Source organism: Odocoileus virginianus, chromosome 9 (genome assembly GCF_023699985.2).
Source record: "Odocoileus virginianus isolate 20LAN1187 ecotype Illinois chromosome 9, Ovbor_1.2, whole genome shotgun sequence".
Taxonomy (NCBI): Eukaryota; Metazoa; Chordata; class Mammalia; order Artiodactyla; family Cervidae; genus Odocoileus; species Odocoileus virginianus.
The window spans coordinates 3,754,468-3,772,720 of NC_069682.1; the positions used below are offsets into that span (position 1 = coordinate 3,754,468).

General features: G+C 40.8%; 1 non-coding gene across 1 annotated transcript; it reads right to left on the reverse strand.

The window, feature by feature from the left end:
- Positions 1 to 671: 671 nt before the first annotated feature.
- On the reverse strand, positions 672 to 743 carry TRNAG-GCC (transfer RNA glycine (anticodon GCC)). Its single transcript has one exon. It is a non-coding gene; the product is annotated as a tRNA-Gly (tRNA).
- Between the last annotated feature and the right edge of the window lie 17,510 nt (positions 744 to 18,253).

The following is an 18,253-nucleotide window of genomic DNA, read 5'->3' on the forward strand; positions in this document are numbered from 1 at the left end:
GCAGCACAATTTCTGGAAAAAGTCTATGCATTTTAGCCACATTGATGCTTAGCAAGAGTTCCTGTAGGGGCTGAGTGGAGAAATAAACAGATGGTGAAACAGATGTTGTGGGTGTCTCATTCATATTCCTTTTGCAGTCACTTCTGTATTCCCAAGGCTGCTTTGCTTGAGGTATGTATGTATGTGTGTGTAAATATGTGTGTATGTGTGTGTGTGTTTATGCTGGAGAGCGCCCTTAGACTAAGCACAGACCAAGTCAAAATGACAGATCTAATGTCCCCAAAACACCCTTCCAACACTGCAGACAGGGATTCGATAACTAAATATCCCAGTCCCTTGCCCTTCAGTTGTAGTAACTCTAAAGAATGTTCTACACTGTTTCTCTGAACACTAATTGCCCACAGTGGTAACTAGTTTAATAATTGTTAATAGTGGCAACTAATTTCATTTACTTTCTGCCCTTTCCTGGCATATTCTTCTACTCCCTCTACTGATGTTTCTGGGATCATATACTTAAATCCACATTTCAGAGGCTGGGCTTGTTGTTTAATAGCTAAGTTGTGTCTGACTCTTCACAACTCCATGCACTGTAACCCACCAGGCTGCTCTGTCCATGGGATCTCCCAGGCAAGAGTATTGGAGTGGGCTGCCATTTCCATCTCCAAGGGATCTTCCCCACCCAGGAATCGAACCTGAGGCTTCTGCATGGCAAGCAGATTCTTTTACCACTGAGTCACTGGGGAACCCCAGAGGCTGGGGTACCAGGAACATATAATGGAGGAGGAGATGGAAGTTTATGAGTTATGGAAACTTAATGAGTTAGCTTAAGAGGGAGTAGAAGGAGGAGAAATAGAGTCGAGAATGCTTTATTATAATTGCAAAAGAATCCTGAACTTATCTGGATGCTAGTGGAAAGGATATAGGAAAGAAGGTTTAGAGGAATCAAAGAGAAACCCTTTATTCCCCCTCATGCTGTTGGTTAAATTATGAAAGAAGAAAACAAAAAGAAAGAAAATCACAATAAGGTTTGCATCATAAAACTTAGGAGACCACTTTGTAGGTGTGACTGAGGCAGCAGTTTCCTGTTCAGAAGAATAAAACCAGCTATGATGTTCATGGACTTTTGTGTGTTTAGGAATTTCCAGCATCTTTAGAATCCACTGTAACCACCCATGACACATTTTCCCCTCCAGATGTGAACACTAAAGACTAAAGACTCAGTTGTCAGTTGAATACTTTTGTATTATTTTCTCAGCAATTATTTTAAGGAATGCATTTGAATAAAATGCACTTTTGGCATCATTTTTAAGAATGGATGATGATTTATGCTTTTCTTGCAGGGACAAGATGGCTCTGGGCATGAGTCATGGCTGTACGCTGGGAAGATTCCGATGGGAACCTTGCACTTGCTGGTTGATCCATACCTTACATGGACTTGAGGCCGTGCATGGCTTTTATTAACATGTACATTTTGCTTGTTAAGGCTCAAGCTTCATCTTTTCCTTCCCAACTGGAGCCCTATTTGTATTTCACATGCACCTGATTCAAAATCTATCCTTGGAACTCAGAGTGGCTTGGGAATAGTCATTTGGAAAAGCTCTGATTATTTGTCAGCTAAAACAGGATGATGTGTTCTCAGCTGTGGTTGGGAAATGGGCTGTTTCTCTGCAGGGGAGCAGATTCAAATGCAGGCCAAGTTCTAATTCTTTTCACATCTCTATCTCCATGGGGCACTTTGGTGCAAATCAAAATTGTCCCCAAGTCAAGAAACCTATAAACCACAACACAACCCTATACTTTTCTCAATTGTGGGAGTAGTTGTTTTACATGTAGCCTTCAGATGTCATTTTCCCAGTGAAAAATCTGTGTGCCAAAGCAGATGTTCCTGGAAGCAATAGCAGAATCTTTCAGGAGGCAAGGTGAATGGAACTGTAAGATTGATTCTTGAAGTTTTCCAGGTTAAAACCATTTCTGTCATTGTCCTTGGCACTGGTTCTCAAAATGTGTTCTATAGCTTTTCTTCTCAGACTTGACATGTGTACAAATCTCCTGGAGACTTGGTTAAACCTTATACTCCATTTCAGTAGTTCTGGGGTAGGGGCTTGAGCTTTTGCCTTTCTGACAAGCTCCCAGAGGAGGCCGATGTGGATCCATGTTGATTTCAGAATCCTACTCCAGGAAGTAGGGGAGATACAGAAAAAGTGGGTCTTGCAAGATGCAACACAAATATTCTCTGGTCTGATAAGTTCAAGAAAAAAATAAGCTGCATTTTTACCTTCCTCTTCAAAACTCCACAAATGAATATGCTAAAGACTGAGAAGATCTGTCCTGAGAAGTCTGATACAAAACTAGCAGACCATAAAACCATATCTTTATATGCTATGCTATCTCTTTTGAACCCAGGGAAACTTGATTTTTTTGTGAAAGAAAAGAACTGTCTGATGTGTGGTCTCTATTCAAATATTTGTCCAGGCATTTAAACAGATTGAAAGGGGATTTAGAGAATGTTTGAGTTTCTTTGTAGTAACCCTGTTACACTTCTCAGGTGAGTGCCACTGGTTCTCCAAATGAGCGAGGCCACAAGTCAGTCTCATGAGATCCACAGCATTACAGAAAACTTCCCACCTAGAGTTTTGGTATTTGAAGTGTATTGTGATCCCTTCAACTAGCTCAAAAAATAGGAATTTAGCTGCCACCATGCTCTTGTCAAAAATCTAACCGAGAAAAGTGATGTACAGAAAAACAAAACAAAGGGAATTTAAATCCTTTCAAGCATCTTAAATTGATTGCAAGCTTCCACATGTTTATATATCAATCCTCTAATAAACTCCAAAACTTTGACCACCTGATATGAAGAACCAGCAAAAAGACCCTGACGCTGGGAAAGATTGAAGGCAAAAGGAAAAGAGGGTGGCAGAGGATAAAATTGTTGGGCAGAATCACTGATATAATGGACATGAGTTTGAGCAAAATCTGGGAGGTAGTGAAGGGCAGGGAAGCCTGGAGTTCATGGGGTCACAAAGAGTCAGACACAACTTAGTGACTGAACAATGACGACAAATAAGTTTCTAGGAAGATTCCTGCACCCTTGCTCCAAAAATGATCATCCTTTGGGGTATAGGTATGTAACTATTCCCAGAGATTTCTAATGCAGGTGCTTTCAGCACATCAATTTAGATTAAGTTCTCTTTCCTTAGAGGTAGAGCATAAGGAAACTGGCCCAAAACAAACTTCCGTGTTTTGGCTTCCTGAACATGAATCCACTGCCCTGGATTTTTGTGGAGGATATATATAACTGCATGGGAGAGCATTAGCATTTTCTCTAAAACTGTTTTTGAAGATATTGTCATTACATCAGAACATCAGAAAATTCTGCATGAAGTCTCTAGTGGCAGAGAAGTTCAAACTTGCTCCTGCAGTTTGCAGTGTAAGCTCACCAGAACAGCACATTTCTAGATGTGTTTCATTGTAAAAGCAAGTGAAAATATGCTTCTAGGTATGACATGTATTTGCACTAATATAAAATGTGTAAACATGAGAATTTTACCCCAAATATTTAAGCTGGTATCCTAAGTAATCTATTTCTTTCTGTTTACCCTTGACATGTCACTGTTATCCTAGAATATTTATTACACTGTGGAAAACTCTTAAAGATATGGGAATACTACACCACCTGCCTGCCTCCTGAGAAACTAGTATGCAGGTCAAGAAGAAACAGTTAGAACCAGAATTGGAACAACGGACTTTTTTAACATACGGAAAGGAGTACATCAAGGCCGTATATAGTCACTCTGCTTATTTAACTTATATGTGGAAGACATCATGCAAAATGCCAGGCTGGATGAAGCACAAGCTGGAAACAAGATTGCCAGGAGAAATATCAATAACCTCAGATACACAAATGATACCACCCTTGTGGCACAAGGTGAAGAGGAACTAAAGAGCCTCTTCATGAAGGTGAAAGAGGAGAGTGAAAAAGCTGGCTTAAAACTCAACATTAAAAAAACTAAGATCATGGCATCTGGTCCCATCACTTCATGGCCAATAGACAGGGAAACAATGGAAACAGTGACAGACTTTATTTTCTTGGGCTTCAAAATCACTGCAGATGGTGACGGAAGCCATGAAATTGAAAGCAACTTGCTTCTTGGAAGAAAAGCTATGACAAACCTAAACAGTGTATTAAAAAAGCAGAGACATTACTTTGTGACAAAGGTCCATCTAGTCAAAGCTATGGTTTTTGCAGTGGTCACGTAATGATGTTTTTCTAGAGCAGCGGGAGGGGAGGAGTGACTCATGCCTCCTTCCCAGGCTCATTATACCCTAGAGCCTGGGAATTACCCAAAAGCAGCCAACCAGGCACTGGCCACCCACTCCTGTATCTACTGCCAAGTATGGCATTGTAGAAGGAAGTGCACTCATCTCCTGTGAGGACACCAAATTTGCAACTCACTGATGAACAACCATCAACAGGAGAATGTTGGAGGCACCAAAAAAAGATACCTAACATCTAACGGCAAAGGATAAGCCCCAAAAAGATAATGAGAGGGGCGAAATCATGTTTAGAATGAAACCTCATACTGGCCAGAGACCCTCAGAGGGCTCAAACAAAACATTGTGCCCACCAAGACCCAGAGACACCATAAGAGACTGAGTCAGACATGCCGTTGAGTATTTGAGTGTCTCCTATGGAGGCACAGATCAGCAGTGATCACCATGGGGGCAGGGTCTCTGGTTGCAACAAACCTGGGAGGTGCTGCATATGTCATAAATCCCCTTAGAGGAGGTCGCCATTAGCACCACCATAGAGCCATGGAACAGATGACCCACAAACTACAGAGCAATTATATCAAAGAAGTTCTCACATGGTAGCAAAAGTCCTAGGACCCAGGATATATTCCCCAACCTGGGGATCTGGCAAATGGATTGAGAACCCCCAGGGAATTTGACTTTGAAGGCCAGTGGGATTTGATTACAGAACTTCCACAGGCCTGGGGAAACAGACTCTTGGAGGGCACAAACAAAACCTTGTGTACACCAGGACCCAGGAGAAAGGAGCAGAGACCCCACAAGAGACTGAGCCAGACTTTGTGCGAGTATCCAGGAGTCTCCGGCAGGGGTGTGGGTCGGCAGTGGCCTGACGTGGAATCAGTGGCACTAAACACAGAGTCCTGGGATCAGCAGGGTGTGCTGGAATCAGTCAGGCCCAACTACAGGGAGGGAACACAGCCCCTCCCCCCCCCGCCCCCGTCAACAGGAAAGTAGACTAAAGATGTACAGAACATGGCCCCACCCATCAAAGCAAGACCGTTTTCCTCCAAAGTCAGTCTCCCATCAGAAAGTTTCCTAACCATCTTATCCTTATTCATCAGAGGGCAGACAAAATAAAACCACAATCACAAAAATCTAATCAAACTGATCACATGGACTACAGCCTTGTCTAACTCAATGAAAGTATGAGTCATGCCCTGTAGGGCCACCCAAGATGGCTGGATCCTGGTGGAGAGTTCTGACAAAATGTGGTCCACTGGAGAAGGGTATGACAAACCACTTCAGTATGCTTGCCTTGAGAACCCCACAAACAGTATGAAAAGGCAAACAGATATGACACTGAAAGATGAATTCCCCAGATGGGTAGGGGCCCAATATGCTACTGGAGAAGAGTGAAGAAATAACTCAAGAAATAATAAAGGGATGGAGCCAAAGCAAAAACAACACCCAGTTGTGGATGTGACTGGTGATGGAAGTAAAGTCCAATGTTGTAAAGAACAATATTGCATGGGAATGTGAAATGTTAGGTCCATGAATCAAGGTAAATTGTAAGTGGTCAACCAGGAGATGGCAAGAGTGAACATCATCATTTTAGGAATCAGTGAGCTAAAATGGACTGGAATGGGTGAACTTAATTCAGATGACCATTATACCTACTACTGTGGCAAGAATCCCTTAGAAGAAATGGAGTAGCCCTCAGAGTTAACAAAAGAGTCTGAAATGCAGTACTTGGCTGCAATCTCATAAGTGACAAAATGATCTCTGTTGGTTTCCATGGCAAAACACTCAATATCACAGTAATCCAAGTCTAGGTCCCAACCACTAGTGCCAAAGAAGCTGAATTTGAATGGTTCTATGATGACCTACAAGAACTTTCTAGAACTAACACCAAAAAAAGATGTCCTTTTCATCACAGGGAACTGGAATGCAAAAGTAGTAAGTCAAGAGATACCTGGAATGAAAAAACAAAGTTTGGCCTTGGAATACAAAATGAAGCAAGACAAAAACAAACACAGTTTTGCCAAGAGAATGCACTGGTCATAGCAAACACCCTCTTCCAACAACACAAGGGTCGACTCTACACATGGACATCATCAGATGGTCAATACCAAAATCAGATTGATTATATTCTTTGCAGCTGAAGATAAAAAGCTCTAAAGGATTCAGCAAAACAAGACCAGGAGCTGAACGTGGCTCAGATCATGAACTCCTTATTGCCAAATTCAGACTTAAATTGAAGAAAGTAGGGAAAGCCATTAGACCATTCAGGCATAACTTAAATCAAATCCTTTAAGACTGTACAGTGGAAGTGAAAAATAGATTCAAGGAGTTAGATCTGATAGGCAGAGAGCCTGAAGAACTATGGATGGAGGTTCATAATATTGTACAGAAGGTTATGATCAAAACCATCCCCAATAAAAAGGAATGCAAAAAGGAAAAATCATTGTCTGAGGAGGCCTTACAAACAGCTGAGAAGAAAAGAAAAGACAAAGCAGAAGAGGAAAGGTATACCCAACTGAATGCAGAGTTCCAAAGAAGAGCAAGGAGAGATAAGAAAGCCATCCAAAGTGATCAGTGCAAGGAAATAGAGGACAACAATAGAATGGGAAAGACTAGAGATCTCGTCAAGAAAGTAAGACATACGAAGGGAGAATGAACCCCTTGAAACATAATGGGCACAGGAAAGATAGGCACAAAAAACATAGAAATGCTATGGACCTAACAGAAACAGAAGATATTCAGAGGAGGTGGCAAGAATACACAGAAGAACTATACAAAAAAGACCTTAAGGACCCAGATAATGATGGTGGTGTGATCATTCACCTTAAGTCAGACATCCTGGAATGAGAAGTCAAGGGGGTCTTAGGAAGCATCACGATGAACAAAGCTAGTGGAGGTGAAGGGATTCCAGATAAGCTATTCCAAGTCCTAAAAGATGATGCTGGTAAAGTGCTGCATTCAATATGCCAGCCAATTTGGAAAACTCAGCAGTGGCCACAGGGCTGGAAAAGTACAGTTTTCATTCCAATCCCAAAGAAAGGCAATGTCAAAGAATGTTCAAACTACCGCACAGTTGCCCTCATCTCACAAGCAACCAAATAATGCTCAAAATTCTCCAAGCCAGTCTTCAACAGTACATGAACCAAGAACTTTCAGATATTCACGCTGGATTAAGAAAAGGCAGTGGAACCAGAGATCAAGTTGCCAACATCCACTGGACCATAGAAACGGCAAGATAATTCCAGAAAAAGCATCTACTTCTGCTTCACTGACTATGCCAAAACCTTTGACTGTGTGGATCAAAACAAACTGTGGAAAATTCTTCAAGAGATGTGCATACCAGACCACATTACCTCCCTTGGCAAAACCTTTATGCAGGTCAAGAAGCAACGGTTAGAACTGGGCATGGAACAATGGACTGGTTCCAAATTGGGAAAGGAGTACATCAAGGCTGTATATTGTCACCCTTCTTATTTAACTTATATGTGGAGTACACCATATGAAATGCCAGGCTGGATGAAGTACAAGCTGGAATCAAGATCTCTGGGAGAAATATCAATAACTTCAGATATGCAGATGACACCACCCTTACGGCAGAAAGTGAAGAGGAACTAAAGAGCCTCTTGATGAAGGTGAAAGAGGAGAGTGAAAAAGCTGGCTTAAAACTCAACATTCAAAAAACTAAGATCATGACATCCAGTCCCATCACTGCATGGCAAATAGATGGAGGAACAATGGAAACAGTGACAGAAGCACCTAGCAGGCTATATAGTCCATAGGGTTGCAAGAGTCAGAAACCACTAGGCTGACAAAACCACTAAAATCACTGCAGATGGTGACTGTTGCCGTGAAATTAAAACCTTCTTGCTCCTTGAAAGAAAAGTTATGACAAACCTAGACAGCATATTAAAAAGCAGAGACATTACTTTGCCAACAAAGGTCCACATAGTGAAATCTATGGTTTTCCAGTAGTCACATATGGATGTGAGAGTTGAACCGTAAAGAAGGCTGAATGCAATAGAATTGATGCTTTTGAACTGCGGTTTGTAAAATAAGACCCTTGAGAGTCCCTTGGGCTGCAAGAAGATCAAATCAGTCAATCCTAAAGGAAATCCTGAATATTCGTTGGAAGGACTGATGCTGAAGCTGAAGCTCCAATACTTGGGCCTCCTGATGTGAGAAGTGGGCTCATTAGAAAAGACCCTGATCATGGGAAAGACTGAAGGCAGGAGGAGAAGGGGATGACAGAGGACAAGATTGTTGAATGGCCTCATTTACTCAAAGGACATGAGTTTGAGCAAGCTCCACGATATGGTGAAGGAGAGGGAAGACTGGCATGCTGCAGTCCATGGGCTCAGAAAGAGTTGAGTAGACTGAGTGGCTAAACAACAACAGCTCAAGTTCAAATAAATACTGATGTGACATGGTGGATACCTGATAAACTATTCTTGAAAATAGATGAATGGGGTTGCCCTGTATCCGAGTGGTTCTCACCATAGTCACCAGGTGGATTCCACAGTTACTGTTAGCCACTGGATGGCCTGTAGAAGAAAGTTTCAAAAACCCCAGGGCAGAGCCATGGTGGGGATGTTATAAATGGACCATAAGCTGCTGGAGACTAGGAACATTTCCGACATTTGCTCTCTGTCCTCCACATTCTCTTGCACAGTGCACAGCACCTAGAAGATACCCAGGACAGATTTTCTGGCTGGTGGAATGAAGAAAAACATCTGCTTCTCTCCTTGGGAGAGAAGCTGTGTGGTAGATATTTATGGACTGAATAGAAGTTAGGAAAAGAGAATGAATATCCTCTTGCTTACATTTCCCTACAACATTTTTATTTAGCATATATTATTAATTATGACAACCAATATTTGTAATAGAATATATACAACTTATACTACTGGTTCTATTTACCACTATTTTTATATTTACCTTGTATATAATCATGACACACATTACACGTAACATCCAACAACATATCCATAAGACACAGTATTTCTATAAGTTGTCCATACTTAATACTTAACTTAGAAACAAGCATCCTGTAATAGAAATTTTCTTAAATGTAACATCCAGTCCAATAACCATAAAACATATAACAGGATTGATTCACCTTAGTGGCAACTTCCTCTCACCCAGCAGAAGTGAAAACTTTGACCTAATGAACGTGGTGAAACAAACTCTGCTCACATTGACTTGCCAACAAGAAGGCCTGGAGTGTAAATACAGAAACTAGACACAGGAAGTTCAGTATTTATTTTGTATTACAAGGATATTGAAACCATGGAGGGTTTAAAATTTTTTTTGATTATTAGAGATTCAAACAATGTTTACATACAAGATACCAGTCTGTATGACACTATATCCTGGCAGACAGCCAATCTGTACATATACAATGCCTATTGTGAGCGGCATATAGCCACCATAGGCTTTCAGTTTTTATAAATTAAATTAACAAACATTTAATGGAAACCAGCTTTAACAGATAACTTGGCCAGATTTAATCAGGAGAACATTTTTTTGTTCTTTTTTTTCAATTCCTTCCCACTGACAGCTGTTGATTGAACCAGACTTACTAATGCTTCATCTTTCTATCAGTTTATGTTGACACAAAATTTTTACATCACTTTTATGTTAATTTTTTACTTTACTTAAAAAAAAAGTTTTGAATTCTCCCAGCTACTTAGTTACTTCTTCCATTCAAACATCAGGCTCTGATACGGAGTCACACCATTGTGGCTGGAGTCCCTGGAGAGAGGGTGCCCAGAATAAGTCCACTGGGGTTGTCTCCTTGCCAAGAGAGCACTGCAATTTCTGAGAAGAAATCACTCCATATCCTCTTATCACATGCACTCTGTGGGGAAGTTTTTTCCATGCTGGATTCTGGAATCAAAAGAGTTCTTACTCTTTTTTTTTTTTTCCACTTTTCTAGCCCATCAAAGGTACATTTAAGGTTCTATAACCTTAATGAATTCATTCAGTCCAGTTCACTTCCGTCATTCAGTGGTGTCCAACTCTTTGCGACCCCATGGACTGCAGCACACTAGGCCTCCCTGTCCATCACCAACTCCCGGAGTTTACTCAGACTCATGTCCATTGAGTCAGTGATGTCATCCAATCATCTCATCTCTGTTGTCCCCTCCTCCTCCCACTTTCAATCTTGCCCAACATCAGGGTCTTTTCAAATGAGTCAGTTCTTTGCATCAGGTGGCCAAAGTATTGGAGTTTCAGCTTCAGCATCAGTCCTTCCAATGAATATTCAGGAATGATTTCCTTTAGGATGGACTGGTTTGATCTCCTTGCAGTCCAAGGGACTCTCAAGAGTCTTCTCCAACACCACAGTTCAAAAGCATCAATTCTTCAGTGCTCAGCTTTCTTTATAGTCCAACTCTCACATCCATACATGACTACTGGAAAAACCATAGTTTGGACTAGATGGACCTTTGTTGACAAAATAATGTCTCTGCTCTTTAATATGCTGTCTAGGTTGGTCATAACTTTCCTTCCAAGGAGTAAGCATCTTTTAATTTCATGGCTGCAATCACCATTGGCAGTGATTTTGGAGACCCCCAAAATAAAGTCAGCTACTATTTCCACTGTTTCCCTATCTATTTGCCATGAAGTGATGGTACTGAATGCCATGATCTTAGTTTTATGAATGTTGAGTTTTAAGCCAACTTTTTCACCCTCCTCTATCAATTTCATCAAGAGTCTCTCTAGTTCTTCTTCACTTTCTGCCATAAGGGTGGTATCATCTGCATATCTGAGGTTATTGATATTTCTTCCACAAATCTTGATTCCAGCTTGTGCTTCCTCCAGCCCAGCGTTTCTCATGATGTATTCTGCATATAAGTTAAATAAGCAGGGTGACAATATACAGCCTTGACATACTCCTTTTCCTATTTGGAACCAGTCTGTTGTTCCATGTCCAGTTCTAACTGTTGCTTCCTGACCTGCATACAGGTTTCTCAAAAGGCAGGTCAGGTGGTCTGTTATTCCTCTTTCAGAATTTTCCACAGTTTGTTGTGATCCACATAGTCAAAGTCTTTAGCATAGTCAATAAAGCAGAAATAAATGTTTTTCTGGAATTCTCTTGCTTTTTTGACGATCCAGCGGATGTTGGCAGTTTGATCTCTGGTTCCTCTGCCTTTTCTAAAACCAGCTTGAACATCCAGAAGTTCATGGTTCACATGTTGTTCAAGCCTGGCTTGGAGAATTTTGAGCATTAATTTACCAGCTTGTAGATGAGTGCAATTGTGCAGTAGTTTGAGCATTCTTTGGGATTGAAATGAAAATGGACCTTTTCCAGTCCTGTGGCCCCTGCTGAGTTTACCAAATTTGGTGGCATATTGACTGCAGCACTTTCACAGCATCATCTTTTAGGATTTGAAATAGTTCAACCAGAATTTCATCACCTCCACTAGCTTTGTTTGTAGTGTTGCTTCCTAAGGCCCACTTGATTTCACATTCCAGGATGTCTGGCTGTAGGTGAGTGATTATACCATTGTGATTATCTGGGTCATGAAGATCTTTTTTGTACAGTTCTTCTGTGTATTCTTGCACCCTCTTCTTAATATCTTCTGCTTCTGTTAGGTCCATACCATCTCTGTCCTTTATTGAGCCCATTTTTGCATGAAATGTTCCCTTGATATCTCTAATTTTCTTGAAGAGATCTCTAGTCTTTCTCATTCTATTGTTTTCCTCTGTTTCTTTGCATTGATCGCTGAGGAAGGTTTTCTAATCTCTCCTTGCTATTCTTTGGAACTCTGCATGCAAATGGGTATATCTTTCCTTTTCTCCTTTGCTTTTCACATATCTTGTTTTCACAGCTATTTGTAAGGCCTCTTCAGACAGCCATTTTGCTTTTTTGCATTTCTTTTTCTTGGGAATGGTCTTGAGCCCTGTCTCCTGTACAATGTCACAAACCTCCATCCATAGTTCATCAGGCACCCTGTCTATCAGATCTAGTCCCTTAAATCTATTTCTCATTTCCACTGTATAGTCATAAGGGATTTGATTTAGGTCATACCTGAATGGTCTAGTGGTTTTCCCCACTTTCTTCAATTTAAGTCTGAATTTGGCAATAAGAAGAGTTCATGATCTGAGCCACTGTCAGCTCCCAGTCTTGTATTTGCTGACTGTATAGAGCTTCTCCATCTTTGGCTGCAAAGTATATATAGTCAGTCTGAATTTGGTGTTGACCATCTGGTGATGTCTTCTCCTGTGTTGTTGGAAGAGGACATTTGCTATGACCAGTGCCTTCTCTTGGCAGAACTCTATTAGCCTTTGCCCTGCTTCATTCTGTACTCCAAGGCCAAATTTGGCTGTTACTCCAGGTGTTTCTTGATTTCTACTTTTGGATTCCAGTCTCCTATAATGAAAAGGACGTCCTTTTTGAGTGTTAGTTCTAAAAGGTCTTGTAGGTGTTCATAGAACTGTTCAACTTCAGCTTCTTTATGAAGTTATTAAGTTCAATTGCTATGCACTCAAACCCTATCATGGAATTAATTGCCATATATGCATATGAAATCCTATTATACTTTCTTATTTTATTTTATGAAAATGTTTGTTTTGTACAATGCTAATTAATTTGCCAGTATGACAATACTTCTCATTATAAAGCATTTATTTTGAATACTTACAGTAATTCTGCTCTGAAAAAAGTATTTAGAAATAAATTATTATGCATATTACATATGAATAGGTATATCACATATTGTTAGTTATAATTTGTATGTATCTTAAATCTCCCAGTATATTTGAGCTTGCCAGATAAAATAGAGGAAACTCAGTGAAATGTGAATTTCATGTAAATCATGAATAGTTTTCAGTATAAGTATATTCCCAAACATGTGCAAGACACAAGGAAACGTTAGTCATTGTGTATGAAATTCTGATTTATCCTGGCATTGTATATTTTCATTTGCTAAATCTGCCAACTCTAATCAGTTGTAGTGCCTCCTGCCTTCATAACTTAGGCTTCTCCTTCTCTTATGCTGACCTGCATCACTCTCTCTAACAACATATAATCTTAACTGTTGAAACATCACACGGGGAATAGTTTTCCATGTTTGGGTCAAAGCTGTTCACATATGTTTTATAGATAGTGTATTAGGCACTATTTTAAGGAATATGGATTATAACTGATAATACTGAAACCGATTATGGCATATCTTTATCAGTTATGTCATTGCTCTTAGAAAATTAAAGGTAGCAGGTGCTATAGAAAGAGCAAACCATGGGTCTAGAGACCCAAGTTCTCTATGTAAAAATAAAAATGAGATGTGAGTACTGAAGGCTGGTTGGTCCACATGGTAAGTTTCCTGGGCAACTTAAGTTGAACATGTCAAGGTAAAATTTGGGTGCTCATTTGTGTGGGCATAGCTGTGGGGAAGGCTGCAAGTGGATACTGCATGGAACTGAATTCATCCAGTTGCTTGAATGAGTTTCTTTGACCTCGTAATTTGTTTGTTCTTATATATTACTTTTTTGTCTATTGTATTTTGGCCACTCAGCATGCAGGATCTTAGTTCCCTGGCCAGAGATCAACCTCCTGCCCCTTGCATTAGGAGTGTGGAATAATATCCACTGGGCCACGAGAGAAGTCCCCTGACTTGTTCTTCATGGCTGTTGCTGGATGAAGAAGGGAGATACGAGAACTTTTCTGTGTATGCCTTGCTTGGCAGAGTGTTGAATTAAATTGTCTCATTTCCATGTATTATTTAACTAAACTTTTTTTGAACTTTTAAAATTTGCTTTCAATTTTTAATGGATGAAAAAGGAAGGATCATCCAGATTAGGCAGAGCTGAATGTCTGATAGCTTCATGGTCTCAAACAACAAAGTATTACAATCTCATAGTGAGTTTGATGCCCTTTACATGGAAAACAATCCATGGATTGTGGGATGACAGTGCTTCACAAAACATGGGGCTCTCTTCACAAAGGACTTTAGGGAAGAGCATTAGAAGCAACAACTCAAAAACAAGGCATGGGCTGGCTAGGAGGCCAGGGAGTTCCTGGTGAGGACTGCTATTCAGCCTCTCAGCTGTGTCTGACTCTTTGAGGCCCTGTGGGCTGCAGCACGCCAGGCTTCCCTTTCTTTCACTCTCTCCTGGAGTTTGCCTGAAACTCACGTCCGCTTGGTGATGCCATCCAACCGTCTTATTCTCATCCTGGTAGGGGTAGCAGGTCCTGTTATCTAGGTGAACCAGCCAAAGCTGAGGTGGAGTGTTGCCACTGGTGTTTGTTGGGTTTCCTAGACAGTGAGGCATTTCCTGTAAGAATGGGTTGACTTAGGTTGAGATTTGTGACATGGACCAGGCTGCTGGGGCAGCCTCTCTTTTGAAAGTTCCAATATATACAAATGTCCTTTATCAGACAGTAGGCTCTTGTGTTTCAGAAAGCTTTGTGACTTAGTCCAGAACTCAGCCTTTATCATGTTTTGTTTTACTCCTTTCCTACTAAGTAAACTGAATCCTTAAGGAAGGTTGCCTGTGTTTGCTGTTGTTGTTTATTCATTAAATTGTGTCCGACTCTTTGAGACCCCATGGACTGTGGCCGCTAGGCTCCTCTGTCCGTGGGATTTCCCAGGCAAGAAGACTGGAGTGGATTGCCACTTCCTTCTCCAGGGGAGCTTCCCCACCCAAGAATTGAACCTATATCTCCTGTGGTGGCAGGCAGATACTTAGGCATATTCTTTACCACTGAGCCACCTGGGAAGCTGGGCTTAAATAAAATACAGAAAGTACCACGGGTCAAAATTCTCACCAGACAGTGACAAGGGCGTCCCAGGGTCCACTCACAAACTTGTATGAATATCGCAATTACTCTTCCTCCTCCTAGTAATTTCACATTGCAAAGCAACCCTGGTAGAACACACAAAAATGAAAGTAAATGACAGCAGTGGGCATTTTCTTCAGTTTCTAACTCTGGAATTCCTAAATAGAAAGGTATGTGGCGGGGGTTGCGGGGGGGGAAGAATCTTGTTGACAGCGTAACAATTCATTTACTTCCTAACTTGACTAGTCATGTACTGTACTTCGGGGTAAGCAATAGGGTTATTTTTCCAATGGGAAAACAAGCAATTTGTTGAAAGGCGGAAAGGTGAAAATATTCTCTAAGCTGGTTCCATCTGGGAGGCTGCATGCCATTTTCCAGGTAGTCTTAAAACGTGTGTGAAACTGATGAGTGTTTGAAGACTTGACCACCCACTGGTGAAAGCAACAATTTCTTACAGTTTTCTTACTGCTTTAGGGGGAAAGGGTTCTTTTTGTTTTTATGTATTTAGATATAGTTGCTCAGCATGCTCATTAAATAAGGGCTGTAAGGTCCCAGATCACATTGTTCTGTTTCTTGCATGCAAGTGGTGGGGGCTTGTGCCTGGGATTCCTTCACAGGTAATGAGTTAGTATGACTAGACTGTGATCAACAAAATTGCTGGTGGGCTGTGTGTTTAGTCCCTGTCATGTCTGACTCTTTGCGACCCCATAGACCATAGCCCACCAGGCTCCTCTGTCCATGGGGATTCTCCAGGCAAGAATACTGGAGTGGGTTGCCATGCCCGCCTCCAGGGGATCTTTCCAACCCAGGGATTGAACCCAGTTCTCCCGCATTGCACGAGGATTCTTTACTATCTGAGACACCAAGGAAGCCCAAGAATATAGGAGTGGGTAGCCTATCCCTTCTCTATGTGATCTTCCTGACTCAGAAATCAAACCGGGGTCTCCTGCATTGCAGGCAGATTCTTTACCAGCTGAGCTACCAGGGAAGCCCAAAACTGCTGGTAAGTTCAGTTTATGATCCAATTGCAGGATTTTTCCAAGGCTGCCTCGTGATTTGGGGGTTTCCTCTTTTCTTTAGTTTTCATCAATTTCTTAGCTAATGGTGGTCCAATTAGGATGAATTGGAGGAGGCAAGGAAAAAAGTCTGATGGTTTGGGGAAAAAGAAATTTTGAAGGCCCTGTATTACATCTAGTACCGCATTTTTGAATTTTATAGAATCAAAGAGTTTTGTTGTGAATGGCATTTAGGTATTTGCAAGCTAGGTTTGGGGTTAGTTATTGATAGTCAAAAAGGTTTTGTTCGTGCAATTCTTAGAATCTATTTTAATCATTTTTGTTTCTTAATGAAAACATACCTTAACTTGGCCTGATACTTTTCTGTAAGTTTCTATAAATAGGGGCCTCTTTTTGTTTGACTTACTTTTATTTAAAAAATAAATAAATACAGCACAAATTATATTTTCTCTGTAAACAAAATAGCAGGCATCCAGTTGTCCTCAGCATTCGTGGCCCCCCAAAGGGAAATCTTTGAAATCACACACACACACACACACACACACACACATACTGAATAAACTGTTTCCAAGCTGCTCTTCTGAATCTTCAACCTTCCATTCCTGGGAAGTAACTAAGTCGCTAAGAAAGATTTAGGCAAGTTTTCAAGTCATAGGTGTTGGGAATCTGGCCCTTTACATTCTGTCTACAGAAACTTCTGTGGGCGCCATGGTCAGACTGGATGCTGCTTCTTACATTTGTTTATGGATTTCTCCCAAGTATTTGGATCTCTCTGGTTTCCATTTGAATGTCTGCGGCTGAGAGCAACCATGTGAGCAAAAATAGTCCAGGGTCAAAACAACCTCAAACAGACGGCAGTGAGTAGGGAACTGCAGCCTGAAATATCTGCATCGTCATCAGCCGGTGCTCAAAGGGGGTCAGTGGATGTTTCTGGATTGGAGGCACAGGCAGGATATGGAATCTTGGAAGGGTTTTCCTCTATTGATATCCATGTGATTTGGGGGTTTTTGCTAATAGTTCTTGCCACTCACTATGAGTGCCAGAATAAATAATAGTGGCCAGGGAAATAAAGCCCTCTGGAACTCATTTAAAGAAAACTAAAAGGAGACTTCTCCTGCCAACCTGAGCTTCATCTTTCAACCCACAACTGAGAGAGATGGAGACAGAGACAGATACTTTGGAGTCTGGTGGACAGTTGGTAAAGAAAAAAAAGTCATCATTAAAGTCTGTGTATTGATTTGCCTACTGATCTGATGATTGTCATATTATCTCTGTTTACTGTGTGCTCCTCGTGAATTGTCATTTTGTTCCTTCAAGTGACACTTTGAAGTAAGTATGACCATTGTCCCCAAGTTGCAAATGGAGAAACTGATACACAGAGAGTGATTTGCTCATGGTATGGCTGGGCAGAGGGAGAAAGAAGATGGATCTGAACTCAGGAAGTTTGGCCCCACGCCTTGGAATTGCCCAGTACTTTTATTATCCTGGCCTTTATTTCCCCTCCCTGCTTTGTTTTCCCTTTTGCATACAGACTATCTTTGAAAATATCTGGGATCTAGGTTAGAGGGTCCTAAATGATCAATCATGAACCTGTCTGATCAGAGTAAAGTTTGTGGGACTTGGGAGGATTTCCTTGCCCCTGAGAGCACTCTCTTAATTTACATACGTCATCTGTTATTCTCTCTCAATTTGGGCAGCTGTCTTATTTATAAGAAATATTTCCTTTTAATGTTTTTCAATTCATAAAAATAATTCCTGGAATTAGAAGAAATGAAAAATCTCATCTATCACTTTTTGGAGAGCATGGGAAATAAAAACTGGGTGCTTGTTTGAACTTGGCATGTCCTGAAGATTAGAACATAAGATAAAGGTCTGTGGGAAGAGGGATTATAGTCCAGAACTGATGATGATTTTGATCTGTGACATCACAAACCAGGTACAAATCTTGGCTCTGACACTGATTTTTTGCCTTGGGCAAATTAAATACCATTATATGCCTCAGTTTTCTCACCTGTAAAATGGAAATAACAATAGAGCCTAATTCATGGGGTTGTTATGAGGTTCATCATGGGCGTTTAAAGCATTGAAGATCATATTTTGTATCAGAAAGTGATCAATAAAATTAGATATTTTCACTCATTCTTAAGGGCTCCCACATAAAGTTACCTGGTGCAAATGCTGT